The sequence below is a fragment of the Hemitrygon akajei genome, chromosome 7, assembly GCF_048418815.1.
Source record: "Hemitrygon akajei chromosome 7, sHemAka1.3, whole genome shotgun sequence".
NCBI lineage: Eukaryota > Metazoa > Chordata > Chondrichthyes > Myliobatiformes > Dasyatidae > Hemitrygon > Hemitrygon akajei.
Genome location: NC_133130.1, coordinates 100,320,621 through 100,348,568, shown reverse-complemented (window position 1 = coordinate 100,348,568; position 27,948 = coordinate 100,320,621). Strand labels below are relative to the sequence as shown.

Sequence of the window (27,948 nt, the reverse complement as noted above, 5' to 3'; positions counted from 1 at the left end):
TTACAGATCACCCAACAGTCCTAGGGACTGAGAGGTACAAATTTGTAGCAAAATCACAGAATGTTGCAAGAAACAAAAGGTTGTTACATTAGATGATTTTAATTTTCCACCTATTGACTGGGACTCCCATACTGTCAAAGGACTAGATGGGATAGAGTTTGTCAAATGTGTTCAGGAAAGTTTCCTAAATCAATACATAGAAGTCCCAATGACAGATTTTGCAATGCTGTATCTGCCATTAGGGAATGAGACAGGGCAGGTGACAGAAGTTTGTGTAGAGGAACACTTTGCCTCTGGTGACCACAATGCCATTAGCTTCAAAGTAAAAGTGCAAAAAGATTGGTTTGGTCTGCGGGTTAAGGTTCTAAATTGGTGAAAGGTCAATTTTGATGGTATCAGGAATGATCTGGCAAGTGTGGATTGGGACGGGCTGTTTACTGGCAAAAGTATACTTGATATGTGGGAGGACTTCAAAAGTGAAATTTTTGAAAAAGTGAAATGTGCCTGTCAGATAAAAGGTAAAGATAACAAGTGTAGGATAATGAGGCCTTGGTTAAGAGAAATAAGGAGGTACATAGCAGGTATAGGCAGGTAGGAACAAATTGAGTACAAGAAATGCAAAAGAACACTTATGAAAGAAATTAGGAGGGCTAAAATAAGATATGAAGTTGTTCTCGCAGACAATGTGAAGGAGAATTCTAAGCAAATCTACAGGTATATTAAAAGCAAAAGGATAACTAGGGACAAAATTGGTCCTCGGGAAGATCAGAAGAGTAAACCATGTGTGGAGCTAGAACAGATGGGGGAGAGGTTAAATAATTTTCTTGTATCTGTAATTACTCAGGAGACAGACAGAGTCTATAGAAGTGAGGCAAAGCGGCATCAACTTCATGGGCCCTGTACTGATTACAGAATAGGAAGTGTTGCTCTTCTTTGGCAACTTGGGGTGCATAAATCTCCAAGGCCTGACAAGATGTTTCCTTGGACCCTACAGGGAGCAAGAGCAGAAATTGCCGGGGCCCTAACAGAGATATTTAAATAATCCTTAGTGTATCAAAGGATTGGAGGATAGCCAGTGTTGGTCTGCTTGTTAAGAAAGGCTTTGAACATAAGCTAGGAAATTATAGGCCAGTGAGTCTGACATCAGTTATGGGAAAGTTACTGGAAGGTATTCTAAGGGACCAGATATGTAACTATTTGTGTAGACATGGAATGATTAAGGATAGTCAGCATGGCTTTGAGCATAGTAGGTCATGTCTAACCAGTCTTATTGAGTTACCAGGAAAGTGAATGAAGGCAAGACAATGGATGTTGTCTGTATGGACTTTAGCAAGGCATTTAACAAGGCATGGGAGGTTAGTCAAGAAGTTTCAGTCACTCGGCATTCAAGATGAGGTAGTAAATTGGGTTAGACATTAGTTTTGTGGGAGAAGCCAGAAAGTGGTAGTAGATGGTTGCCTCTCTGGACTGGAGGCTGTGACTTGTGGTGTGCTGCAGGGATTCATGCTGGTTCCATTGTTGCTTTTATCTATATCAATGATCTAGATGATTACGAGGTTAATTGGATCAGCAAATTTGCGGATGACATCAAGGGGGCATAGTGAACAGCGAGGAAGGCTATCATGGCTTGCAGAGAGAACTAAATTAGCAGCAAAAATGGGATGAAAAGTGGCACATGGAATTTAATGCAGACAAGTATGAGGTGTTGCACTTCTGTAGAGCCAACAAGAATAGTTCTTACACAGTGAGCAGTAGGGCACTGAGCAGTGTGGTAGAACAACAGGTTTTGGGAATACAGGTCCATAATTCATTGGAAGTGGTGCCACAAGTAGATAGGGTTGCAAAGAAAGCTTTTGGCACATTGGCCTTCATAAACCAAAGTATTAATTACAGAACACACACACAAAATGCTGGTGGAACACAGCAGGCCAGGCAGCATCTGTAGGGAGAAGCACTGTCGACGTTTCGGGCCGAGACCCTTCGTCAGGACTAACTGAAAGGAGAGATACTAAGAGATTTGAAAGTAGTGGGGGGAGGGAGAAATGCGAAATGATAGGAGAAGACCGAAGGGGGTGGGATGAAGCTAAGAGCTGGAAAGGTGATTGGCAAAAGTGATACAGAAGTGGAGAAGGGAAAGGATCATGGGATGGGAGGCCTCGGGAGAAAGAAAGGGGGGGGCACCAGAGGGTGATGGAGAACAGGCAGGGTGATGGGCAGAGAGAGAAAAAAAACTAACAAACAACTAAATATGTCAGGGATGGGATAAGAAGAGGAAGAGGGGCATTAACGGAAGTTAGAGAAGTCAATGTTCATGCCATCAGGTTGGAGGCTACCCAGCCTGATGGTGTTGTTCCTCCAACCTGAGTGTGGATTCATCTTGACAGCAGAGGAGGCCATGGATAGACATATCAGAATGGGAATGGGACGTGGAATTAAAATGTGTGGCCACTGGGAGATCCTGCTTTCTCTGGCGGACCGAGCGTAGGTGTTCAGCGAAACGGTCTCCCAGTCTGTGTCGGGTCTCACCAATATATAAAAGGCCACACTGGGAGTACCGGATGCAGTATACCACACCAGCCGACTCACAAGTGAAGTGTCGCCTCACCTGGAAGGACTGTCTGGGGCCCTGAATGGTGGTGAGGGAGGAAGTGTAAGGGCAGGTGTAGCACTTGTTCCGCTTACAAGGATAAGTGCCAGGAGGGAGATCGGTGGATCTCTGAGAGGGAGATCGGGAGATTAATTACAGAAGATGGGATGTTATGCTGAAGTTGTATAAGATGTTGGAGAGGCCTAATTTGGAGTATTTGTGCATTTTTGGTCAACTACCTACAGGAAAGTTGTAAATTAGATTGAAAGAATGCTGAAAAAATTTACAAGAATATTGCTGGGTCTGGGGATTTGAATAGGTTAGGACTTTATTCCTTCGAATGTAGAAGATTGAGAGGAGAATTGATAGAGGTATGCAAAATTATGAGGGGTATACATAGGGTAAACGCAAGCACGCCTTTTCCATTGAGGTCGGGTGACACTAGAACTAGAGGTCATGAGTTAAGGATGAAAGGTGAAAAGTTTAAGGTGAACATGAGGAGAAATGTTTTCACAGAGGGTGGTGAGAGTGTGGAATGAGCTGCTAACACAAGTGATGCATGCAAGCTCGATTTTAACATTTGAGTGTTTGGATAGGTATGTAGATTGTAGGGATATGGAGGTCTATGGTCCCACTGCAGGTCAATGGGAGTAGGTAGTTTAAATTGTTTTGGCATGGACTAGATGGGCGAAGGGCTTTTTTCTGTGCTATACTTCTCTATGACTCTAATTATCATTCCATAGAAGTAAACAAGGAATAGGACCCACTGGCCCTTCAAACTATGCCACTAGCAACCCCCAATTCAACCCTAGGCTAATCATGGGACAATTTACATTGACCAAATAACCTGCTAACTGGTATGTCTTTGGACTGTGGGAGAAAACTGGAGCACCCGGAAGAAACACATGCATACCACGGGAACACGTACAAACTCCTTACAGAGGACATCAGGATTGAACTCTGAACTCCAGTGCCCTGAGCTGTAATACCGCTGTGCTAAATGCTACACTACTGTGGTGTCCCAGCACCCCAATATTTAGCAGAACACAGAGCACAACAAAAGAGAACACAGCAAACAACAAGCAACAAAACAACAACAGCAAAACCAGCCCATTTCCTCCCTTCTATTCACCCACACACATAGATAATCCTCCAATCCTCGGACATATCTCCGGACCTCCAATCTCCAGTCTCCAGGCTTTGACTTCCAGACTTCCAAATGACCTTTGGACTTCTATCTACAGAACTGATATTTGGACTTGCCGATGACGGGACCCCAATATCCAGACTTGTTGACTCACCAGCCTTCATGACTTCTGCTCACAGAGACATCCAAATCAGGAATCCACTGACCCAAACCTGCCCAACATCCATGGATGTCCTTCATCAGACGTAAAAGTTGCAAGACTTCAAGCATGGAGCAGAGGCCTAGACTCCGCGTGTGCTACTTCACCTGTCCATCCCCTCCATTTCCCACACTTCGGCCCTCACCCCATCCTCCCGTCACCACAACAGGGACCGTGTTCCCTTTGTCCTCACCTACCACCCCACCAGCCTCCGGATCCAGCATATTATCCTCCGCAACTTCTGCCACCTTCAACAGGACCCCACCATTAAGCACATCTTTACCTCTCCACCCCTCTCTGCTTTTCGCAGGGATCATTCCCTCCGCAACTGCCTGGTCCACACGTCCCTCCCCACAGATCTCCCACTTGGTACTTATCCCTGCAAGCGTAAGTGCTACACCTGTCCCTACACCTCCTCTCTTACCACCATTCAGGGCCCCAAACAGTCCTTCCAGGTGAAGCAACACTTCACTTGTGAGTCTGTTGGGGTCATCTATTGCATCCGGTGCTCCCAGTACAGCCTCCTCTACATCGGCAAGACCCGACGCAGATTGGGGGACCGCTTCGTCGAGCACCTCCGCTCCATCCACCAAAACAGACAGGATCTCCCGGTTGCCACCCACTTCAACTCTCCTTCACATTCCCATTCGGATATGTCCATACATGGCCTCCTCTACTGCCCTGATGAGGCCAAACTCAGGTTGGAGGAGCAACACCTCATATACCATCTGAGTAGTCTCCAGCCCCTTGGTATGAGCATCGAATTCTCCAACTTCCGATAATTCCCTCTCTCTCTCTCTTCCCCCATCCCATTTTCACTCTGCCTCCTTTTCTAGCTGCCTATCACCTCTTTCATGATTCTGCCTTCTTCTACTACCCATAGTGCTTTCCCCTTACATTCCTTCCTCACCTCTCCTGCCTATCCTCTCTCTGCTTCCCCTCCCCCACCCCTTGATCTTTCCTCTGATTGGTTTCTCACCTGCACCTTCCCCCCTCCCCCCACCTTCTTTATAGGGCCCCTGCCCCCTCCTTCTTCAGTCCTGACGAAGGGTCTCAGCCCGAAATACTGACTGCTCATTTCAACGGATGCTGCCCGACCTGCTGAGTTCATCCAGCTTGTTTGTACATGTTGATTTGACCACAGCATCTGCAGTGTACTTTGTGTTTACCTGTCCACATTGTTAGTTTTCGAGCACAGAGCAGAGGCCTAGACTCCAGAGGTCTTTTATCCAATGTTCACATCGCTCATCTTCGAGTATGGAGCAACTTCCGGTACATCCGGAACTCTGGAGGTGTTTCATCACCCTTGGACATCACTGTCCTTCAAATGTGGAGTGGTGTCCTAGGCTCCCCATGTCCCTGTCCCTTAAAGCCCTAATTCCTTTCTCTGTCCCCAAAACCATCCCTATGAACTTAAAGAACAACTAACACCCAAGCCATAACCTCAACAAAGACCACAGTTCACAGTAATCTTGGCCTGTTGAACACTGCACAATCAATGGTAAACATTCTCACTTCTGATCTATTTATTGATTGTTTGGTCACATGACACTTTGATATCATGGGCAGTCACTCTGAACTCATCTCTGAAATGCTGGAACCAAAGACCTGGAGTCAACTGGTCCTGGTCAAATCAAAAATGTGTGTTTGTGAGCAGGTTCGTGATAAGCTCTATTTAATAGCATGGTCAGCAATACCTTGCATCTTTTTGCTGATTGCTAAATGCTGATTAGTGGACATAATGTTGGATCATTAATGCAAAGACACGAGCAACAATCCCGCCACAGTAGATGGGAAATCTAAATTCAACCAATTAAATCCAGAAATTTAAAAAAATGTCAGTCTTAGTAAGAGTAATCATGAAACAACTGGGTTGTTAGAAAAGCTCACCTGGTTCTTCAGTGTTCTTCAGGGAAGGAAATCACGTGCTCCCAATTCACCAACATGATTGATTTTTAATTACACCTCAATTCAGGGATGATTTCAGTCGTGGAAACTGGCCTTTCGGCCCAACTTGTCCATGTCGACAAAGGTTCCTACCTGAGCTAGTCCTATTTGCCTGTGTACAGTCCATATTCTTCCACCCCTTTCTTATCTAATGTACTAGTCTAAATGTCTTTTAAACATTCCAATTGCCCCTCCTCTAGCAGCTCATTCCGTACACCCACCACCATTTGTGTGAAAATTGCCCCACAGGTCCCCTTGTTATCTTACCCCTCTCACCCTAAATCTGTGCCCTTTCATTTAAGGCTCCCCTAACCTGGAATAATTATTGTGACCTTTCACTTTATCTATACCACTCATGATTTTATGTACTTCTGTAAGGTCAACCCTGAGCTTCCTATGTTTCAAGGAAAACAGGTACAACTTATCCAGTCTCTTCTTATAACTCACGTACTGGAAACATCTGATTCCAGGTTCTGTAGGTGCTAGGGATCCAGATAAATACACATAAAATGCTGGAGGAACTCAGCAGGTCAAGGGGTATCTATGGAGAGGAATAAACTGTCAAATTTTGGGCAAGACCTTCATCAAGAATCTTTCTGCTCCCTTTCCAATTTAATGACATCCTTCCTATCAGTGAACTACACACAATACTATAGACCACACTTGGTCTCGTCAATGTCTTATACAGCTGTAATACGATGTCCCAGCTCAGTGCCCTGAACAATGAAGATATACATGCCAAATGCCTTTTTCACCACCAGGTCCATCTGCATCACCACCTCACGGAAGGAACAATATAGTTGTACTGTACCTCTTTGTCTCTCTATTCTACAACACTCTCCAAAACCCTGCTATTTACTGTGCAAATCCTCTCTTGGTTTAACTTAAACTTCACTGAAGTGGTGCATCTGCAACTTCTTGCCATATACTATCAGTTGTTCTAGATCCTGTTTTAATTTTAGATCACCTTCTTCACCATCCATTGATTCACCAAATGTAATGTCATCTGTAAACTTACTACCCAAGTATAAACAATAAATGCTGGCATTCTCAGTGATGTCCACATGCCATGAACTAAAAAAAAACCTTGAAAATGTCAACTTATTCCATTACATTACATAGGCTAAAATTATTATCCTACAGAACTTTGAAAGCAGCAGCAGTTCTTGAATGCACCAGACTTGGACTTCACCAGGGTAGTCCCATGTTTAATATTGTCATTCGAAACCTGCACAACCTTACTGGGCTGATCCCAATTTCCTGCTTGCCCCACACCACAATCACTGACCTCACCAATCTTCCCTCTGAATCCCCGATGACTCAAGCCTCTGGTTCCCTTCTACCTTAATTACGTCCGATTCACTGTGTTCCTTTCTCTGAATTCCCCAAGCCCCTGACACTCCAATCCAATCATCCAGTTCCCTGGTAATAGAGACGATCTCCATCTGCTATTCCCCTAGGCAACCATCCTAATCCTGGCCTCTGCATTAACCCTGAACTCTATTTCCTCTCCCTTACACTGAATTTATCACCAATGACAAACAACCGCCCCTCCCTAATCTCAGTACTGATTCTGATTGCCAAAATTAATTCACCACCTTTCCTCAGGTCATGCCCATGATCACACAGCCTACTGCTCCATCACCAACTATTCCTTGACCCAAATGCTAATTGCTCTTCCCACAAACCACAACAGGACCTTTGGGAGCTATTCACATCCCCACTCCCTTCATCAAACCCCTGACTTGGCTTGATTGCAAAGAAGCACATTTTCTTTCAACTCGCCAGACAGCATAGAGACGAAAGAGGGTAATGGCAATTAAGTGGTGCCCGAGGCTTTCAAATGCTTCCAACAGCAAGCCCGTGCTTGAAACAGTAATTGACAAGACATGTCCTCATATAAAATGCCTTTACTGCACTACAATTTCTAGGCCAGTGTGTTTTAAAACCAACATGTAAACAGACCATTCTTGATTTAGTGATGAGTAATGAAGTAAAATCAATTAGCAATCCAACAGAAAGGGATTGAATTTAAATTAGATTTTAGAGGACAAAGGGAAAGTCATTAACAAAAGTTTTGTAGTTAGAAAAGGAAGAGAAATTAATAAACTGCAGTAAACTTGGTGAAATTGTTAACAGGCAGAACTAACAAAACAATTGCTGGACACATACACAAAACCTTGGTGCGACATGAAAAAAGTACCTACTGTAATTTTAAAGACTCCGTCTGAATGTTTATACAATCACAACGAACAAATCCAAGAAAAGGTGAAAGCCAATAAACTGAAAGAGTTTTAAATAACAAAAAAGTTATGAAGAAAGCAATAACAAGTGAAAATGTACTATGAATAACTGCAGAAGGTATTAGCGCCAACAGTTAAAATTTACAGAAAAAGATAAAGTAGAAATGGGGAGTTTGATCCCAATAAAGATGGATACAGCAACACACACAAAATGCTGGACCAACTCAGCAGGCCAGGCAGTGTCTATGGAAAAGACATTACAGGCCAAGACCCTTCCGCAGTCCTGCTGAGAGGTCTCGACCTGAAATGTCGACTGTACTTCTTCCCATAGATGCTGGTTGGCCTGCTGAGTTCCTCCAGCATTTTGTGTGTGTTGCTTGGATTTCCAACATCTTCAGATTTTCTCTTGTTAAAGATGGATCCAGGTGAGGCAATAAAGGAAAATACAGAAGTGATCAAACTTCTTAAATGGATACTGTGTACCCATTCTTACAGTGTATAAAACAGAAGTGTGTTAATGGGAAGATCAATCAAATCACTGAACACCTCCATGTCAATTGTTAAAAAAAAATTACACGCCACCCCCACACAATGCTTTACAAGTTAAGGAATTGTCTCCTTAGATTGGAAGTCATGCATACATCTCCACTGATTACACCCCTATAAAATGAGAGGAGATCAGGTAATTCAAATTTGGTGGCTAATATTGTTACAGGGAAGATAGATTGAAATGATCACTTGAACATTAATCAATCGATTGAACAAAGAAAGTCAGGAAGAAGTTCTTAGCATAGAGCCTGCCTAACCTAATCTAGGCTTGGATTTTTGTTTGTGCAACAGATTTACCCAGTAAGTCACTTCCCTATTGGGTAACATAGTATAAACCTGATAAGGTGTACGTAGTTGTGGACATTCCCAACATTTAGTATACAGAACATAGAACAGTGCAGCACAGTATGGGCCCTTCAGTGCCAACTCTTTAACCTACTCTAAGATCAATTTTTACCTTCTCTCCCTCATAGCCCTCTGCTTTTCTTTCATCTATGCATCTAACTAAGATTCCCTGTAAAGTCCTTAATCTACCTGCCTCTAGCAACATCCCTGGCACAGCGTTCCACACACCCAGCTCTCTGTAAAATACCTGTTTCTCACATTCTCCCTATACTTTCCTCCCAACACTTTAAAGTTATTCCCTCTTGTATTCCATTTCCATCCTTGGAAAAAGTCTCTCACTGTCCAATCGATCTTTGCCTCTTATCATTTGTACACCACTATCAAGTCACCTCTCATCCTTCTTCACTTCAAAGAGAAAAGCCTTAGCTCACTCAGCCTATTGTCATAAGCATGCTTTCCAATCCAGGTGTATACTAGTAAATAGCTTCTTCTAAAGCTTTCACATCTTTCCTACACTGAGGCAACCAGAACTGAACACAATATTCCAAGTGTGGTCTCACCAGGTTTTTTTATAGAGGTGCAATATTACCTCACATTTCTTGAAGTCAATCCTCTGACTAATGAGGGCCAACAGACTATACACCTTCTTAACCACTTTGAGGGATCTATGGATGTGAACTCCAAGATCCCTCTGTTCCTCCACACTACCAAAAATCCTTCCATTAACTTTGTACTTTGCCATCAAGTTTGACCTTCCAAACTGTATCCTTCACACATTTCTGCCCTGAACTCTATCTGCCACTTCTCAGCTCAGCCCAGATCCACATCCTTTCAGTGTTCCGCTGTAACCATAGAACATAGAACCATAGAACACTACAGCACAGTACAGGCCCTTCAGCCCTCCATGTTGTGCCGACCCATATAATCCTTAAAAAAAAGTACTAAACCCACACTACCCCATAACCCTCCATTTTCTTTCATCCATGTGCCTGTCCAAGAGGCTCTTAAATACCCCTAATGTTTTAGCCTCCACCACCATCCCTGGCAATTCATTCCAGGCACTCACAACCCTCTGTGTAAAAAACTTACCCCTGATGTCTCCCCTAAACTTCCCTCCCTTAATTTTGTACCTATGCCCTCTGGTGTTTGCTATTGGTGCCCTGGAAAACAGGTACTGACTATCCACCCTATCTATGCCTCTCATAATCTTGTAGACCTCTATCCAGTCCCCTTTCATTCTCCTATGCTCCAAAGAGAAAAGTCCCAGCTCTGCTAACCTTGCTTCATATGACTTGTTCTCCAATCCAGGCAACAGTCTGGTAAATCTCCTCTGCACCCTCTCCATAGCTTCCACATCCTTCCTATAATGAGGTGACTAGAATTGAACACAATACTCTAAGTGCGGTCTCACCAGAGACTTGTAGAGTTGCATCATGACCTCTCTACTCTTGAACTCAATCCCCCTGTTAATGAAGCCTAGCAACCCATTGGCCTTCTTAACTACCCTATCAACCTGTGCAGCGACCTTGAGGGATGTATGGATTTGAACCCCAAGGTCCCTTTGTTCATTCACACTCTTAAGTAACTGACCATTAATCCTGTACTCAGTCTTCTGGTTTGTTCTTCCAAAATGCATCACCTCACACTTGTCCAGATTGAACTCCATCTGCCATTTTTCTGCCCATCTCTGCAGCCTATCTGTATCCTCTTGTAACCTTCGACCACCTACAGCTCCATCCACAACTCCTCCAATCTTCATGTCATCCGCAAACTTACTCACCCATCCTTCCGCCTCTACATTCAGGTCATTAATAAAAATCACAAATAGCAGGGGTCCCAGGACAGATCCTTGCGGCACTCCACTAGTCACCAACCTCCAGGCAGAATACTTTCCTTCCACAACTGCCCTCTGCTTTCTTCCTTTAAGCCAATTTTTTATCCAAACAGCTAAGGTTCCATTTATCCCATGCCTCATGACTTTCTGGATGAGTCTCTCATGAGGGACCTTGTCAAATGCTTTGCTAAAGTCCATGTAGACCACATCCACTGCCCTACCCTCATCAATTTCTTTTGTTACCTCTTCAAAAAATTCAATCAGGCTCGTGAGGCACGATCTTCCCTTCACAAAGCCATGTTGACTATCCATGAGTAGACTTCTCCAAATGCTCGTAGATCCTATCCTTAAGAATCTTTTCCAGTAGTTTGCAGACCACCGACGTAAGACTCACCAGTCTATAGTTCCAAGTTTTCTCCCTATTACCTTTCTTAAACAAGGGAACTACATTTGCCATTCTCCAATCCTCAGGCACTTCCCCTGCAGTCAAAGAGGATTCAAAGATCATAGCTAATGCTCCTGCGATCTCTTCTCTCAATTCCAACAACAACTTCGGGTGTATAATATCCGGCCCTGGGGATTTATCAATCTTAATGTTTTTAAGAAGATCCAGCACTTCTTCCTTAATCTCCACATTGTCCAGCACACAGGCCCGCTCTACTTTAACCTCATCCTGATCAAGATCCTTTTCACTTGTGAATACTGAAGCAAAGTATTCGTTTAGTACCTCCCCAACTTCCTCCGCCTCCAGGAACATGTTGCCCTCTTTATCCTTTAGCGGTCCCGCCTTCGTTCTCGCCATCCTCCTATTCTTCACATACACATAGAACGCCTTGGGGTTCTCCTTAATCCTACATGCCAAAGCCTTCTCATGCCCCCTTCGAGCTCTCCTAAGTCCTTTCTTTAGCTCCTTCCTGGCTACCCTATATTTCTCATAAGCCCCTCCTACTTCCTGCTTCTTATATCTAACATATGCTTCCTTTTTCCTCTTGACAAGTTACCTCACATGTTTCGTCAGCCACGGTTCCCTTTTCCTACCATTTTTTCCTTGCCTCAGTGGGACAAACCTATCCTGAACCCAGCTCAAGTGGTCCCTAAATTTCTCCCACATTACTTCTGTGCTTGCCCCTTTGAACATCTGTTTCCAATTTACTCTCACTAGTTCCTGCCTCATCCCTTCAAAGTTAGCCCTTCCCCAGTTAAGCATTTTACCATTTTGTCTGATTTTATCCCTTTCCATAGCTATGCTGAAGCTAAGGGAGTTGTGGTCACTCTCACCAAAATGCTCCCCCACCAAGAGGTCTGGCACCTGACCAGGTTCATTACCCAGAACAAGATCCAGTATAGCCTCTCCTCTCATCGGCCAGTCCACATACTGTGTCAGGAATCCTTCTTGAACACACCTAACAAATTCAGCCCCATCTATCCCCCTTGCTCTCAGGTGGTGCCAATCAATATGAGGGAAATTGAAATCACCCATAATTACTACCCTGTATTTCCTGCACCATTCTAAAATCTGCCTGCTTATCTGCTCCTCGGTGTCCCGAGGGCTATTTGGGGGCCTATAGACTACTCACAGCACAGTGATTGATCCCTTCCTATTTCTGACTTCCACCCAGACTGACTCTGTGGACACTCCTTCTGCAGCATCCTCCCTTCCTATAGCTGTGATACTATCCTTGACCAGTAATGCCACTCCCCCCCTTTTCTACCCCCCATCCTATTCCTTTTAAAACACCTGAACACCTGCATCATCCAATCCTGCCCTTCGTCCAACCATGTTTCAGTAACGACCACAACATCATAATTCCACGTACTAATCCATGCTCTAAGTTCATCCTCCTTGTTCCTAATACTCCTAGCATTGAAATAGACACATTTCAACCCCTTTAACTGGCTACAATTATGTTCTGTCCCCTGCCTGTCCTTCCTCATCAACTCAGAACTCTTAGCATCATGCCCTTGTCCTTCTACCTTAATCCTTGCACTCACATTCTGATTCCCACCTCCCTGCCAAACTAGTTTAAACCCTCCCCAATAGCTCTATCAAACCTGCCCGCCAGGATATTGGTCCCCCTGGGATTCAAGTGCAACCCATCCTTTTTGAACAGGTCACACCTGCCCCAAAAGAGGTCCCAATGATCCAGAAATCTGAATCCCTGCCCCCTGCTCCAATCCCTCAGCCACGCATTTATCCTTCACCTCATTATAGTCTTATTCTCACTGTCGCGTGGCACAGGCAGTAATCCTGAGATTACTACCTTTGAGGTCCTGCTTTTCAACTTCCTTCCTAACTCCCTGTAGTCTTCTATCAGGACCTCTTCCCTTTTCCTACCTATGTCATTGGTACCAATATGTACCACGACCTCTGGCTGTTCTCCCTCCCACCGCAGGATATCTTGGATGCGATCAGAAACATCCCGGACCCTGGCACCTGGGAGGCAAACTACCATCCGAGTTTCTTTCCTGCGTCCACAGAATCGCCTGTCTGAACCCCTGACTATAGAGTCCCCTATCACTGCTGCCTTCCTGTGCTCGCTTCGGCAGCACATATACTAAAAATTGGAACGATACAGAGAAGATTAGCATGGCCCCTACGTGAGGATGACACGCAAATTCGTGAAGCGTTCCATTTTTTAAAAAAAAACTACTGCCTTCCTCTTCCTTTCCCTACCCTTCTGAGCCACAGTGCCAGAGACACAGCCACTGTCGCTTGCCCCAGGTAGGCTGTCCTCCCAAAAGTACTCAAACAGGAGCACTTATTGTCAAGGGGTACAGCCACAGGGGTACACTCTAGTTCCTGTCTCTTCCCCTTCCCTCTCCTGACTGTGACCCATTTCTCTGTCCTGGAGTGACCACCTGTCTGTAACTCCTCTCTATCACCTCCTCACTCTCCCTGACCAGACAAAGGTCATCGAGCTGCAGCTCCAGTTCCCTAACACAGTCCCTTAGGAGTTGCATCTCGATGCACCGGGTGCAGATGTGGCCGACCGGGACGCCGGGAGACTCCAGGACCTCCCACATCTGACACCGACCACAGAAAACTGGCCTCACACACATACCAACTCCTTTTGCAATCAACAACTGCCTCACCTCTTCCCATTACCACCGAAGCCCATGGAGCCAAAGTCCTTTCACTCTGCTGCCCGCTCACTCCGCTGCCCACTGGATATGGCTGCTTTCTTTTTAAACCATTCGCGCTCAACTGGCTGACGTCACGCGCCTGCGCAGTCTGGCCTCTCTCTTCCGCCAAGAACTCAAAATGTCTTCCCACTGGAAATCCTTAGGTGCTCTCCCGCTGCCTTCTTCTTCTGAATCCTATGGAAGAATCCAAATTCTTCCGTAACCTATGGCAACCTTCTACACTATCGACAGCATCACCAACCATTATATCATCTGCAAACCTACCAACCATCCTTCTACTTCCTCATCCAAATCGTTTATAAAAATCACAATGAGGAGGGGTCCCAGAACAGATTTCTGTGGAACACCAGTGGTCACCAACCTCCAGTCAAAATACACTCCATCTACAACCACCCTCTGCATTCCGTGACTTCTCACAGCCAAGTTCCCCTGGATCCTAATCCTCCTGACTTTCTAAATGAGTTTACCATGGGGAACCTTATCAAATGTCTTACTAAAATACATATACACCACATTCACTGCTCTGCCTTTATCCTCAAAAAAATTAATTTCTCAAAAATATTCAAGCAGGCCCGTGAGGCACAACCTACCCCTCAGAAAGCCATGTTGACTATCCCTAATCAGAATGATGCTTCTCCAAATGCTTATAAATCCTGTCTTTAAGAACCTTCTCCAATAATTTGCCCAGCACTGATGTAAGACTCATTGGTCTATAATTCCCAGGGTTATCACCACTTCTTTCTTGAAAAAAGGAATAATATTTGCCACTCTCCAATATTGTGGCACTACTCCTGTGGCTTGTGAGGACAAAAAGATCATCGCCAAAGTTGCATTAGTCTCTTCCTTTGGTCATAGAGGGAATTCATTAGCTGCATCAAATCCCTATAGAAGCAGTGTACACTCCATACTCAAGAAACAAATTGTTGAATTCTGAAGTTTGACAGGGAGAAACAAGTATGTAGATTAATTACCAGACCTGGCACACATGCATCTAACAAAAAAAAGACCATTTCTTGTTAACAGTTTCTCTATGAGAAATTTTATTAGCATAATTACTTCATGGCTACTAATTTAATTCACCTGTTGGTACAGCCTGTGCACTGAATACATTACAAAATATTTTAATCACCTTGCCACGCATAGTAATTTAATCATCATAGAGTCATAATCATACAGTATAGAATCAAGCCATTCAACCCACCGAGTTCATGCTGGCCATCACCTACTGATTATACTTTATTCAATCACATCACCCACTTTATTATCCCTGCATTCCTCACATCCCTTATGTTCCCCTATTTACTTGTACTCTAGGGCCAATTTACAATGCCAAGCTCATGTCTTTAAATTGTTGACATCACATCAAAGATTTCACTTCTCTTTTTATGACCTCTCCAACCTGTCCTTATTAATTTTGTTAAGAGACCTTAAGGACTTTTTAAAGTGGCTTTGTGGATCCAAACCCTATAATATTAAGTGTAAACATCTGTGTTCCAAAGTTCATCCGATTCACCCTGGGTGCTCATGGGATCTGAAATGGAACTTTCCAACAGCATGAAGATTCAAGCCCCAAATAATTTCTTGAAGAACGTTGTGTTTTCCATAACGCAATTGAAGGAGGCCAAATGTACTCTATAAGCTTGCCACCTATTTCCAATGGATACTGAAAATGAAGCCCAATTATTTCTAAAAATTACAACCTTTGTATCTGTTGCTTACTTCCCTCTAGTTCCCCACTCACAATGTCTGACAAGGCTCTTGCTATACTCTTCCCAATTCAAAGTACTAATTCTACTTTTTCTCCATTGATGTTGCCTGATCTGTTGAAACAGCAGGCATTATTAATCTTTCACCAATTGTATGAGATTTTCCACACTGCTATTATTTTGGAAATGTTATAAGAAGCAATGAGACCACTATCAAGGTCAATTTTAGCTTTCTTGGCAAATGACTTGAGTGTGCAATGTTTTTCAAATGCATCTTTCATCTTCTGGAACTAAGTAATGCTCAATCGGATTAGCAGGTTCACTGATTGGCTCTATTTCACCGTTTGGTTCCAGCCAGAGCTATATCACTGCATGACCTGTTTTCCATAGATCTGTCGAGAAAGTTGGAAGGGTATATTTGACTTACCAACTGTTAAATTGCATGAACTCATTCCATGCCACAAGTCAAGGGGCCCTGTTGGGCACCTGATTGTTAATTTATCCATTCCCAATAAGGTCTGTTCGGTTGGTAAGGTCAGATGAGATTGCTGAGATTCAGACGTGTGGTGACGACGAGAGCTTACTGCATGCGGAGCTATTGTTCTTCCTATGTTCCAGTGCCTCTTTCTTTTTTTGGAAATGCCTGCTCTACGAACCGTCAGTCAGGTCTCCTGCCTCAAGTTAGGATGCCGTTTACCATGCCCCCAATCCAAGAATCTTGAGCACCCCTCAAAAACTTCTATTTCTCCAAACACCCGCTTAGGACACATAACTGTCACTGGATTATGTGCACCCAAAATGTCTGGCGTGCAAATGTCGACAGCCTGTGTGCCCAAACTCCTGACACTAAACTGCTTGGAAGTTGGAGTACGAACATTAGAAGACACACGATATCAATGCTGTCTGCACACTCCTAGATCAGAGTATATTCATAGTTTTTGTAATTCCATTCAAACATCTGCAGCAATACCAACAGGAAATATAGTGAATTTTACCCACATTAATGGAGCTGTGTGGCAGTACCATAAAACACAGCTTTAGATCCTCAAGTTCCAAAAACTGACCAGAAGTGTGGTCTTTTAGAATACCCTGAGAGAAGCAAGACTCAGTGAATGTGCAAACTGTGAAGCAGAGTGACCAAGAGATAGGATATATATTCACTTTTCATCACCCTAAAAGCTATAGAATACATAATACTATTAAAAAATAAAGAGGACTGATGAAGGGTCTTGGCTTGAAACATTGAGTCTTTATTCCTCACCATAGAAGCTGCCTGGCTTGCTGAGTTCCTCCAGCATTTTGTGTGTGTTGCTCAGAACTTGTGTAATTAATAGCTAGAATCTGCTGCCAGGACACGCACTGGAGGCATTGTAGTCTTCAGAAGGAAGCTAGAAAAGTATATGAAAGGAAAGAAGTGGCTGGGCAAAAGAGAGGAGAGAATGCAGGAGAGGGACTAGCTGGAATGCTACTGTAAGGAACCAGTTTCCACTTAATGCCCTATCTATGGTGTGATAACCCTGTGGTGTGACAACCCTGTGGTGTGACAAATCTGTGGTGTGACAACCCTGTGGTGTGACAACTCTGTAGTGTGATAACCCTGTGGTGAGACAACTCTGTAGTGTGACAACCCTGTGGTGTGGCAAATCTGTGGTGTGATAACACTGTGGTGTGACAGCTTTGCGGTGTGATAACCCTGTGGTATGGCAAATCTGCGGTGTGACAACACTGTGGTGTGATAACCCTGTGATGTAACAACTCTGTGGTGTGACAACACTGTGGTGTGACAACCCTGTGGTGTGGCAAATCTGTGGTGTGATAACCCTGTGGTGTGACAACTCTGATGTGGCAAATCTGTGGTGTGATAACCCTGTGGTGTGACAACTCTGTAGTGTGACAACCCTGTGGTGTGGCAAATCTGTGGTGTGATAACACTGTGGTGTGACAACTTTGCGGTGTGATAACCCTGTGGTATGGCAAATCTGCGGCGTGATAACTGCGGTGTGACAACTCTGTGGTGTGATAACCCTGTGATGTAACAACTCTGTGGCGCGGCAACTTTGCAGTGTGGCAACTGTGGTGTGATAAATCGGTAATTCTGATATCTGCCCATTCAGGAAAGAGAAGTTGATCAAATATCCTATTGTTTCCTCATATGCCATTTAATCTGAATTTTTTTTTTGCCTACTTTCCTTTCCCAGTCTTTAATCTATCAAAGGATTTTGATATTCAGATCACTTGCTGGAGAACTTTGATTTATTTTGCAAGTGCTCATAAGGCTCTCAATCAATTCACTCACATTTTGCAATTAAGTTCAACCAACTGGATCCATTAAAATCCCACTTTTTGAACACTTTCTTTCAGTAATCTCATCTTGGACCTTTAACTGATATAATTACTCTGATGATTTGAGGATATATTAGCACTTAAAGTTTTCCACAGTGATGGTGCAGCATAGCAGCCTATTATAGAATTCAGATAATTAAATAAGTAATTTAAAGAAACTATTACAAGACTTAGCTGAAAGGGAATTAGAAATAAGTTGATTAGAAGGAGAATGTGAAATATCATAGTGCAATTTAAATTATAATTGTTTATTAAAAGCAACCTTCAGTCAAAACTGCAATTTAAGTATCTCTTACCAAATTTTAAAATCTTTTAAATTCAATTTTCTTGTTACTCTGTCACTTTCAAGCCTTGATCTGCTTTAAATTCAACCATATGTCCAGTTTTGAAGCCTCAAAATAGATAGTAAAAGTGGATCTTTAACTCCAACTATTTAATTTGGCTGTGGGAATTGCTGGCAGGAAGAAAATGGAGAGGTAATGATTGGAAAAGGCTGATTTTTCAGGCATGAAGGCATATGCTGAGTCAGGTGTAAGTCTCACACATTGTACGGAACAGTCATTGAAAAGGGTCTCAGTGAAACCTGGAGGTCTTGATCCTTCAAAATTGTTACAGAATCCTCAGAAATTAAACCAACCTGAGAAAACCAAGCTGTCCAGTTCTACTGATATTTTCCTAAATATCCTGTTACAGATTCCTCATTGAAAGCTTTTCACATCATCCCCCCTTCCAACATCAGGCCAAGTGGTCTATTATTCCTCATTTTCTCTCTTACTTTTTTCTTGTAAATAGAGGGGATACATTCACAAAACTCCAATCTGTTGCAACTATTATAGAATCAGTGGAATACTGTATTTTTTGTTACAGGATCTGTGACCTTTGTCACTTTGAATCTTCAAGTTCTGGTCTTCAAGCCATCCACCAATGGCACCTTGTATAATTCCATCAAATTTCCTCTCAAATGTCTTTGCTCCATGGAACGTAATTGCTGTTTCTACAGTCTAATCTTTTAGTTGAAGTTACACACCCCGAAACCATTCTGATAAATCTATGCTCTCTATCTGACTTCAATTTTCTACCTAAAGCACAGTGACCAGAGTTGAGCACAATGTTTCAGTTGTGGTCGAAACTGTACTTCACATAGGTTCCACCAGCACCATGACCAGAAAGTGTTCTAACAAAAAATACTGAGACGAGAAACATTAAACTTCTTTCCACTCCATACACATACCTTTTTGATTCACTTGTACACCTCTCATACGATGTAGAATGTTTATCCCTAACCATGAAAGCTGAGAACTAGACAAATTACACAATTTCAGTGAGCAATTTAAACTTCAGTTCAAGTAATACACACAAAATGCTGGAAGGACTGCTGAAGGGGCTCAGCCCAAAACTTTGACTGGTTATTCCACTTCATCAATACAGCCTGACTTGCCCAGTTCCTCCAGCATCTTGTGATGTGTTACGTCCTAATGAATGGTCTTAAACATTTATTCCCCTCCACAGATGTTACAGACTTTCTGAGCTCCTCCGGCATTCTGTGTGTGTTGCTTAACATTTCCAGAATTTGCAGAATCTTTGATGTTCAGTTCAAGTAAAATTTGTTGTATATCTGCCCAAATCTCAAGTTCCATACTTTAAAGTTAACAGAGATCTAATGAACTTGGTGTTGCTAAATATAAAAGCATGTTAATTACATATGCTTCAATTTAAAGGTGAGGCATAGCCCTACCAAATTTCCATGCTGCACTTCAACATCTGTTTGCAAGGATACCACACTGCAATTAGGTCAATCACATCTGCTCCCTTACAAACAGCTGAAGATGCATCACTATGATTAGATGACACCCTGTCATCTAATTGTCATTAATGACCCTGTCATTAAAAAAGTCCAATTAAAGCAAAAAAAACTATACTATAGTTGAGATTGCTGAAGTTACATTGTAAGATCTACTGGCAACCATGATGTCATTCCTCAGACAGGAAAGATCTTCAAATAAATAAATTCCCAGGTTCATTCGACTATAATCCTGATTGAGGCAACAAGACAGCTGTCCAAGGAGCAATTTTTGTTCATATATTTCTGTTTCAAAAACTCCATTGTTCAGTTACAATTGTGCAAATTAGATAGGCAGCTCCCACTCTACGTCCATACACAAACTATCTGCTTATTTAAAGTTACTACAAGCATCAAGATATTCCCTCTGAGCAGCTATATTCTACATATCCATAAACTGATACCTAAAGCATTTACTGCATATGGTGCATAATCATTACCCAAAGAACAAAAGCTTCATCAGATTCTTTTCTTTACCCACAAAGAATCAGTAAAGAAATATTCAATAAAAAGCTAACAATGGATACTTTGAAACTGATTTATGGACTTTGCAGGAACTGAATTTAAGTACCAGCTTTCAACCTCTGGCTGGCTTCTTTCCTTGTTTTATAATGGTTTTCTAATTGCCTCTTTAATCGTGCCAATTGTTATGGCCTCATGTTTTGAACCCTCTCAATCTTGAGACAACAGTAGTTTAGTTTGTACTGAAATTGCAGCTCCTGATACCATTCATACACAATCAATAATGAAAGGACCAAATACACCAGATCTTCTTTACAAACATAATCAAGGATGATTTACTTCCACAACATTTCTGTTGGCTCTAGGGTGATTTATGAACCCTAAACAGGAAGCAAGTTTGAGAGGGAAAGGGCAACTGAAGCTTTAAGAGGCAAGTGACTGCATTATTTGGATTGTTGTATGCCTTACCCACTGTTTACACTTGGCTCAGTTGGAGACGTGTTCGCTGATTCAGATTTTGATTTTTTTTATTTATCAGATGTACATCAACACATACAGAAAAATGCATCATTTGCACTAACAGACAACAGAACCTAACAATGTGCAGGTGGGAGCCCGCAAGTGTTGTCACACATTCAGGCACCAACATAGCATGCCCATCATGTTCGGCAACAGCAAAACAAGCCCCCTTTCTCCCTCACACCCACTCACACATCCACAAAGACAGTTCTCCAGCCCCAGGACAGGCTTCCGGACCTCTGGCAGACTCACAGACAATGAACCTCCAACTTTCCCAGTGGACTTCAGACTTGTAGACTCAGGGCTTTAGGGCTTTGACTTCCAGACTTCCAATCAATCTCTGGGCTTCAATCTTTGGTAACGATCCCAGGACCAGCTGATGACAGGACCCCAAACTCTGGACTCGCTGATTTGTATACCTGGGGTTGGGGGGGGGGGGGGGTGTCACCTTCTCCTGTACTCAGTGGACCTCCACCTTCATCCTCACTAGTCCAAGTCCACAGTGCTTGTCAACACAACATTGCATAACGTTCATTTCCAGTCACCGGAGAAAATGAAGCAGTCCGTTGCTTGCATGCAATAGAACTGACTCAACATTCAGTCACAGAAAGAAACAATGACCACCTCCAACAAGACTTTATTCTCTGGAGTGCATTGTGGGATAATGAGAGGAGATTTGATCAAGGTATACAAAATTATGAGGGTACAGATAAGGTAAATACAAGCAGGCTTTTTCCACTGAGATTGGGTGAAACTAGAACTAGAGATAATTGGTTGAGGGTGAAAGGTGAAATATTTCAGGGGAACCTGAGGGAGAACTTCTTCACTCAAAAGGTGGTGCGAATGTGGAACAAGCTGGCAGTGGAAGTGATAATGCAGGTTTGATTTTAATATTTCAGGGAAGTTTGGATAGGTACATGGATGGGAGGGATATGAAGGGATAACGTCCAGGTTGATGGGTCTAGGAATAGCAGTTTGGCATGGACTAGATGGTCCAATGGGCCTGTTTCTGTCCTGTCCTCTATGACTCTATGCCTAACTGACCTTGCTATTGGGTGGTTTTAGCACCATCAACTTTGAGTTACATCAGAGAAGAAATTCAGTTGGATTCCTAAAATAACACCCACCACCCAGGTCATGCTCTCTTCTCATTACTGCCATCATGAAGGTGGTATAGGAGCCTCAGGACTAACACAACTGGGTTCAGGAGCAGTGATTCCCCCCCCCCCCCCCAACCACCAGGCTCACAAACCAAAGGAGATAACTTCACTCAACTTCATTTGCTGCATCACTGAAATATTTCTACAATCTATGGACTCACTTTCAAGAAGATGGCCATCTATAGGAAGAAAGTAGGATTTACATCAAAAAACTTGCATCCAAAATATGCAATCAGATCAGATTGTGGGATAGAATAAGAAGAGAATTAGATATGAAGATTACAACCTTCTACTGTATGTTTCCAACCCCTTACTGTCTACAGCCTCCATAATCATCAGTCCAGTAGAGCAAGACCTTCTTCTCCACTGGCTGTCAGATGATTTTACCCTACATGTTACTTAATTGCTGCTGCCTCCAATTGATTGCCACCTTATCCTGCCATGAAGAGAAATATGTTGTCCAGTGTCAAACAAAGTATTTGGATAATGTACTGGTTTAAAAGATGGAAGTGACTGAGCTGCACATGGATTCAAGATTGTAGCAGTACTAAGTCGACTTTTCAGATTAGGTTCAACTCCTGATTTGTAAATATATTGACTTCTGAGTGTATATAAGTTAGGAGTGTATATAGTGGAAATGTTAGCATTATTGGTTGTGTTTTGATGGGTGGAGAAAGCTAGACTAGTCAAAGTGTTGATATGCTTAGATTCATCCTCAGTTCTAGCAATTTTAAGGTCTTTTCACTCAAACAGCCCGCAAAATGTACTTTATGAAGTCCTTCAGTCAGTCACAAGAGTTTCAAATCAGGGAGATCAGGTTAAATTTCTATGGGTTCCAGCTCATGTAGGGGTGAAGGGGAATAAGTGGGTGGATGAGTTGGCAAAGAGGCCTTTAAAGAAAGAAAATATAGAAATGCTCATTAGTATCAGCAAAGCAGAGGCTAAGTGTGTAATCTGGGAAAAATATCACCCAAATGTGGCAAGATGGGACAGAGAGGGCAAAGGGAGACACTTATATCAAATACAAAACAGTGTTACAGGTACTAGGGTAGTCAGTGGATACAGAAGGGAGGAAACTGTGTGGACTAGGTTAAGGCTGGGGCACTGTGCACTAAACAAAACATTGAAAATGACAGGGAAACACCAGACAGGATTGTGTGAGGAATGTCAGGAAGAGGTGCCAGTAGAGCATGTAATTCTGAGTTGCAGAAAATATGGGATCAAGAGAGAGATGATGAGAATTAATCTAAGGGAATTGGGGGTTCAGGAATTTACATTAAAAGGGTTACTGGGCATGGGTGAGAGAGGTCAGGGTATTTTTAGCTTTCTTAAGGGATACAGGGGTTTGTTATAGGATATGATGGATAAGCAGGAATAGGGTACTAGGATGGCCAAAGAAGGAAGGATAAAGTGTAGATTAGGGTATGTGTGTGTGTGAATGGGTGAAGGGATTTAGAATGTAAGTCTATCGTCTGATCCACACTCTGGAGCAGAAGGTGGCGGTAATGCACCATTAAGCTGGGTGCCAACCACCGTAAAACAAGAAGACTGCTGAGTGACAGAGGTGTGGTCCAAAAGGCAGCATGTGAAACTACAGGTACAATTGGTACAGCATGCAATTTGAAGCTGTTTTCACCAACCTTGAAAATCACAGATAAAATAAGGTGCAGGCATTCACCTCCACAGTTGTTTCCCCCTTTAATACGCAAGGCATTTCTCATCATCTACAAAGTGCTGCAGAGAAAGCTTGAAAATTATGGAGCTGCTTTATGTGGCATTATAGTCTTATTCATCTCCACTCCCACTTTGGGTTAAATCCACAAAGTCCAAACTGGATTAAAGCTGTGTGGATGAGCTCTAATTGATATTAGCCATTTGCTAAACATAGCTTCCTGCTCACATGATAAAGAGACCATAGTTGGGATGTAGCAAGTAGACCTGTCTCCACAAGGTGAAAAGGCTTCAAAACAGGCACTATGATCTATAGTGGTCATTTTTCAGCTCTATCCAATTTGACTCAAGATGTCATTTACAGTAATCACAAAGGTCTCCATGTACTTTTTTTTGTTCCCAACAAGGATTTGCTTCATGGATTGGGCTGTTTCCCAGCAAAACTCTAGGTTATGACTGATGAACAAATTAAGACAATATTTCACTTACACAGATGAGAACCTACTACAATTCATCAAAAATTACCATAGAACTTGACACACTGAAGGACTTAGGAAGCCGAGGTAAAAAAAAAGACTAGGAGAAAGATCTGCAATAATTGCTGATAAAAGGAAAAATAAATAATGAAATTGTCTTCTCCAGAAATCTGAACAATAGTATTAAACTGCTACGTTTCATGCTACCAATCAAAGAAAGAATACTATAGTACATTTCCTAATACAAAATGTTTTACAAACAAGATATATCTTTACACCTCTGACAACAAACTGATTAAAGCAAATATCATGATTTTTTATGTTTGTTGCTTATGAAAAATAGAGATTCATACTCAATGCTTCAGAATTAGCACAGTTGGAGAATGATAACGCAAAACCACAATATAACATAATGGAACACTGGCAGCCTTTACAAATTATTGAAAAACACCATTGCATATTCAACATGGACATGACAATAAACTGGAAATACTGTTAACAGTCCATCTGAAATTTAATAAATATAAGAAACATTTAACAGCCACCCATGGTACAAGAAAGATGGGCAGAGACTCCACGTTACAATCAATTACAAGTGAAAACAAAACACTGTGCAACAAAATAAAATAAAATAAAATGTAAATAAAAAATCCTGGGGATATTCAACAGGTCAGGCAACATCATAATTAATTTTTCATCAGTTCCCATTGCCTTTCATTTGTTGGAGGATGACAACTGAGGCCCTTGCTATTATGCTAACTGCTAGATTTTCTACAGATGGTATTTGAGATGTCTGAAGGGATGGGCAAGTGGGTAGTTTTTGAAGTGATGTGGTGCTTTGGTCATTTCCATTGGGCTTCTGTGTGCCTTCCACAGACTCAATATTTTCCGTGCCATCCTGAATGCACTTCCTTCACATTAAGGGGCCATGCACCAGTGACTCCCATAAATCAGCTGAGGTACAAAACTGTGCAAAAGTCTTAGGCACCCTAGATTTTTTTTTATTATAAATTTTGCTTTAGATGTTCATTTTTTGTCTTCTCTATTAGTGTATTAATAGAAAAGAGCAAATTTTAGATTTCCAAATATTCATTTTCAAAAAAAGTCAGAGAATTTTTTTGTGTTTCATTAAAGAAAGTAACATATTAAGTAACAGACCACTTTTCAAATAAAAAAAACTTGATTACTTTGTAGGTATATAGCCCAGTGCATGATTAAAGAAAGATAACAGGATGCTAATGATCAATGACGTAATGAGTTGAATGAACTAAACCGATTAACCCAAACAGAAACGGTTGTAGAAGCAATCAAACTGGGCAAAGGACAACCAAGCTAAAAGGTGAGGGTGTGGCAGATGTGGCAGCTTAACCATCAATTCTTACACCATGGCAAGAGTGAGCATAGCAACAAGACATCATCCTGCATCAGCAAGATCTCTCCCAAGCAGACATTTTGAGGCAGACAGGAATTTCAAAATGTGCTGTCCAAGCTCTTCTGAAGAAACACAAAGGACAAAGTTGAGGACCAGAAACACAGTGGCTCAGCAATGAGAGATACATCAAACTGATGTACCTTCAAACCCTTCCAGCACTGCTATCATCTCTGAACTCACAGAAACCACTGGAACTCAAGTACATCCCTCAACAGTCCAGAAGAGTCCTGGCAGAAGTGGTCTTCATGGAAGAGTTGTTGACAAAAAGCAATTCATCCAAAATGGAAACAAACCCAAGAGATCCACCTATCCACAAAAACACCAGGACTGGGGTTCTGAACAAGTGCTCTGGACTGATGAGTCAAAATTTGAGATTTTTGGTTCAAACAGGAGGCAATTTGTCCATAAAAGAGCTGGAGGGTGCTACATAGATACACAGCCAACAGTGAAGCACACTGGAGGTTCTCTGCAGGTTTGGGGCTGCAAACGGTGTTGGTGATCTGGTCAGAATTAATGGAATCCTCAATGCTGAAAAGTACATGCAGATTCTCATCTATCACGCAGTACCATCAGGGAGGCATCTGATTGGTCCCAACTTCATTCTGCAGCAAGATAATGATCCCAAAGCCAAGGTCATAAAGAACTATTTTCAACAAAAAAAAACAAAGTGTTCTGCAACAGATGGTATAGTCTCCACAGAGCCCTGTGGAGAATTTTTTTTTTACATGTGCCTAAGACTTTTGCACAGTACTGCAGGCCAAAGACCTTAAGACCTAACAGATGGAGTAACTTAGCAATTGAGTCAGCAGCTCAACAGATGGCAATTGAAGATTAAGACTTCTACAGCATTTTCTTCAGATTTTTAAAGTCAAAGTCCAAGTAAATTGATTATCAAAGTACATATACTGCCTTGAGATTCATTTTCTTACAGGGATTTAGAGGAAAATAAAGAAATACAATAGAATTTATTAAAACTATACATAAACATAAACTGAAAAACAATCAATGTACAAAAGAAAACAAATTGTGCAAACAAAAAATACTGAGAATGTGAATTGCAGAGTCTTTGTGAATCTGCAGCTTGTGGAATCAGTTCAGAGTTGAGGTGAGTGAGGTTATCCATATTGGTTCAGAAGCTTGATGGCTGAAGGGTAATAACTGTTCTTGAATCTGGTGGCATGGGACTTAAGGCTCCTGTACCTCCTGCCTAATGGTAGCAGCATCTACATTTTCAGCATCTGCCGCTTTTGTTTTTGTTTTAAGCACTGATGTGTATTTAACTAAGGCAGAAGATGACCTATGCAGAAAATCAAGAAAGAGGAAATGGGTAAGATTGCATTGGGAATTGTATGTACACCCCCATAACAGCTGTGAATTGACTTCCTGTGTAAAAACAGAGATCAGATAAGCATGCTGCGTCAGAGGAGTTTAATAGGTTATTGAACTTTCATACAGTGAAACTATGTGAAACTAAGTGGACTATGTAAGAAAGACAGAGCCTGATGACATCTGTGCGGTGGCGTAGAGACTGTTCAGAATAACCTAGAATATCTGTTCAATAATAAAGTGATTGGAGTTGATCAAAAAGAAATTAATGTGATATTGAACTGATCTATCCTCCAGAGAAGGAAGAGTCCTATTTATCAGAAAATAAATTTAGAGATGATTAAGGATGTAAGGAACAACAAACACACCAAATGATGAATTATAACAAAACGATAGAAACCAACACTGATCCTGACAACAAAGATCAATAAAAGATGAAAACATACATAGTGAGAGCTACAACTAGGAACTGGGATGAATAGTAAAAGATCGTTTCTCCTAATGAGAGAGTTGAGAACTTGAATGTTACAAGTTTACTTTGCAGGAATGGGAAGAAATTTCCCTCTTAAACTGTGAATTGCTGAAAGTCTCAATCCTAGAAGGTGTGTTTGTTCAGTTACTGGTACATTTCAGACTGAATTCCTTATATTTTATACCCTACGTGACTGATATGCAGATAATTGAGTAGGTAGAAATGCTGAACATACTCTGTCTTGATCTTAAATGAATAGGTGTGTTCTAACAACCTTCTTCCCCTCCCATTCCTTTTCATTTTTATCTCAACAACCCTAAACTTAATAACACTGCAACCTTTCACTCCAATTTATTCCTCTCCATAGATGCTGCCTGACTTGCTGAGTTCCTCCATCATTTTGTGTGTTGCTCTGGATTTCCAGTATTTGCAAATCTCATGATTATAATTTGTTGCTCCACTGTGAAGTCACTTCGAGGTATGAAGAAGTTTGAATCTTCTCTTTGACGTGAGTTCAGTGAAACACTCTCTGTGCTCCCCGTGATC

General features: G+C 42.1%; 1 protein-coding gene and 1 non-coding gene across 2 annotated transcripts in view; one reads left to right on the top strand and one right to left on the bottom strand.

The window, feature by feature from the left end:
• prkn (parkin RBR E3 ubiquitin protein ligase) overlaps nt 1-27,948 on the bottom strand; it is a 1,122,674-nt gene that overhangs the window by 1,091,835 nt on the left and 2,891 nt on the right. The gene's annotated exons all lie outside the window — the stretch shown is intronic.
• On the top strand, nt 13,383-13,490 carry LOC140731308 (U6 spliceosomal RNA). The gene has a single exon (XR_012099784.1). It is a non-coding gene; the product is annotated as a U6 spliceosomal RNA (small nuclear RNA).